Raw genomic sequence first — 3296 nt, 5'->3', positions numbered from 1 at the left:
AAAAAAAAAAAAAGCAAGCTGAACCCGGGAGATAAATGAGTGTTTCGTGGTAAATACTGACCAACAGCAGCAGCTGGAGACGAAGCGTTTTAACCGCAGCGTGCGGAGCAGAGGGGAGGCAAAGGCGAGATCGTCGCGCGGAGCAGCCGCCTGCGCGCCCGCTGCCTGCACCGCTGCGAGCCTGCGGGGCAAAGATAAGAAAAAGAAAGAAGAGGGGGGAAAAAAAGATTATTAAAAATGAATAAATAAATGAAATGAAATGGTGAAGTGGCGCTGGTTATTCAGGGGTGGGCGCAACTCTGCAAAACGGTGCTGCCGGCCGGCTGTGCCCGAGCGCGGCCGCGTTGGGCGCCGCGGGGCCCCGCGCCCCCGGGCGCAGCGCGGGGGACGGAGGCGGCGGCCGCGGTGACAGCCCGGGGCGACGGCGCAAAACGAACGGGGCCGAGGAACCCCCGGGGCCCGCGGCGAGACGCCGCCAAGCTGAAGCCGCTTTGGAGGGCTCGGAAATTCCCCCTCGCGTTGGTGTCACGGCCGTTCCCGTCTTCATATAAACGCCCCGAACACCGGCGAGTCTCTGCTGGAGAAACGTTTGCATTTTGCAGCAACCGCTCGTTTGCCCGGAAAGCAACGGGAGCCCGGGCAGCGGCTCCGTCCCGCGGGCAGCTCCGCCCGGGACACGGCGGCTCCCGCGGCGGCTGCCCCCGTGTCGCGACCGCGACCCCCGCCGAGCGCTCCCGCCGCGCCGCCCGCGCTCTGCCCGTTCAACGCTTAACAAGAAGCTTCTACACTTGAAAAAAAAACTTTTTTCTTTTTTTTTTTTTTCCTAGCGTTTTCTGACCCTCTGAACTTTATTTTTGCTTAGTCGTAGCGCTTGACTCTCTGCTCGAAGGAGGTAATTCTTGGCTTCTTTCTATGTGCCGAATAACTCTTTGCGCGCCGGGGTTGGGGGGAATAAAAGCACCCGCGGACACCGCAGAGCATTGGCGCTCGCTAATTGTCCCGAGGGGGGTTCCGTCCCGATTAACTTAATTATGTCGCGACTGTAGTCGAGTCYGGGGGAGAGTCCGCCCGGGGCGGCGGCGAGTTGGGCGCGAGGCGAAACGGGCGCGTGTCCCCGGTGCCCCCGAGGGGAGGGGACAGGGCGCCCGGGGCCACGCCGAGGGCAGCGCCGGGGCCCGGCTGGATGCGGAGCCCGCCGGGACGAGGCGCCGCTCCCGGCGGCTTCGCTGGCCCGGGCGGGACGAGGACACGGGCGACCAGCGCCGCGGGCCCGGGGGCCCCGTGCCCTGCCCGCAATAACCGCGGAGCGGGAACAGCAGCGCAACGACGGAAAGGAAGCAAAAAAAGAAAACGCTTCGGGAAAAAGACAAGTCGCCGTTGGGAAGCCGCTATCCAAACCCCAAATTTCTTTCTTTTCTTTTTTTTTTTCTTTTTTTTTTCCCCGCTAATTCATTATTTGCTGTTTCTGTCCTCCCTCCAGTCCGTCGTGACGGGCACGTTTCAGAGCCTCCACTAATTTCCACGGAGCAAAGGCTCCGTGCACTGAAACTATTCCTAGCTGCACTAAGGAGAAAAAAAAAATCTACTAAATTGAAAATAACGATTTTCTCTCCGYACAACGAGCAGGGACTGGTCGTTACCTCCCCGGCTCTCCTACCCAACCTCGCCAGCACCCTGAAAGGCTCTAATCGTTTTGCAGACGAAGCATCGTCCTTTAATTTCTACTATACAGAGCAGGACCGAGCTGACCACAGCCAACTCATACAGATAGTTTGCTCAGTAAAAGAAAGAAAAAAAAATGAAAAAGAAAAAAAATGAAAAAGAAAAAAAAAAGAAAGTGACGAGACGCCCGAGGCTAATGAAACCGCGCCGAGATTGAGCCGTACGAGCAAAAAATCATCTAGTTTTTAAAAACCTGGTCGCTCACGCAACAAGGTCTGAAATAATAATTACGAAATTAGGCGGCTTTAGATACGTAAGAAGTTTCCAGACCACCAAAGAATAGAAAGGAAAAAAGAAAAATAAAGAAAAGAAGAAAACCTCGGTAGAGGTGACTCGTGCTAACCGGGGCTGCTGATCCCCGCGCACATCACGTCCGTTTGCACAGCGGCTTTCCCCAAAATCTCGCCTTTCCAGCCCATTCTGCGGGCTCGGCTGGACGGCAAGCGGGGCAGCGATTTGGGAGAGGGGGCAAGGGGACGAAGGGGATTGGATTTCCCCCCTCCCCCCGCCCACTCCACCGCCTTCCCAGGGCTCTTCAGCCGCTCCCAAGTTTTTCCAGCGAGGAGCGGCACAGGTGCCCCAGCTTCCACGTGCCCGGTGCCGCTCCACGGGCTGCGCTTCCCAAGGAAACCCGCGGTTCCAGGCGGACAAGGATTTCCAGGGATCCTGCCGTCCCTTCGGTACCGCTGGGACTGGAGAGGCACCGGCCGGGGCTTTGGTGGCACCGTCGCGGCGAGGAACCTTCCCGCCGCCTTTCGCACTTCCCTCGAGCCCTTCCCCTCTCCAAATAAACCCSACTTTGGGTTTAGTTTTATTTGTTTTCCCCCGCAGAAAACTTCCGTAGTTGCATTTGACATTTGGGGTACATAAAAAAAAATCACAAAGCCAGCAGAGGGCTGAAGCGGCAGTTCCCGCCCGTGACTTTCCGTGACCCCACGGGGAAATTCGGATTTCTCTGAAACCTGCGTGGGCGAAGCCGCCGTGCCCCGATCCCGCTAASGGGGCTGCAACCCTCCCGGCACATTTGGGAAACGGGGCTTGGAAATGCGCCATTTCCCTACCAAAAATATATATATTCCATATATATATGTGGGGGGWGGTGTTTATGTTCATATATATATCTATTTTCCGCGATCCCCAAAGTAAGAAACTTTTTTTTTCCTCCCCAATTTTCTAGCTAGGAAAACTCGTCTATTTCCTAAGGAGGGAATCTGAAACGCAACCGGCTAAAAGTTGTCAGCGAAAAGAGTTTCAAACCAAGTCGCGATCGCGGCGGGGAAAGGACTTCGCAAAATAAATATATAAATAATAAATAAATAATAAATAAAACAAAAGAAGAAGAGAGGGAAGTAAATTGATTTCGATTTCTCTGTCCCATTTGGGAATCCGGGGGGAAGTTACTGCCCTTCCTCTGAAAAATCCTAAAAATCTGAAGAGATAAAAATGAAATAGAAAAGGAAAGAAAAAGGGAGGGGAAAGAAGAAAGAAAGAAAGAAAGAAAGAAAGAAAGAAAGAAAGAAAGAAAGAAAGAAAGAAAGAAAGAAAGAAAGAAAGAAAGAAAGAAAGAAAGAAAG

At 54.1% G+C, this 3296-nt stretch overlaps 1 long non-coding RNA gene across 1 annotated transcript in view; it reads right to left on the bottom strand.

Moving 5' to 3' along the window:
• Positions 1-126: 126 nt before the first annotated feature.
• LOC112959323 overlaps positions 127-3296 on the bottom strand; it is a 51219-nt gene continuing 48049 nt past the window's right edge. The window contains exon 9 of the long non-coding RNA XR_003251596.1: positions 127-181. This is a non-coding gene — a long non-coding RNA (uncharacterized LOC112959323). The remainder of the gene's footprint in view (positions 182-3296) is intronic.

The sequence above is a fragment of the Nothoprocta perdicaria genome, unplaced genomic scaffold, assembly GCF_003342845.1.
Source record: "Nothoprocta perdicaria isolate Ctin4 unplaced genomic scaffold, notPer1 scaffold_98, whole genome shotgun sequence".
In the NCBI taxonomy this organism is placed as follows: Eukaryota; Metazoa; Chordata; class Aves; order Tinamiformes; family Tinamidae; genus Nothoprocta; species Nothoprocta perdicaria.
The sequence above is the reverse complement of the archived record's forward strand: the minus strand, read 5'-3'. Positions and strand labels throughout refer to the sequence as shown.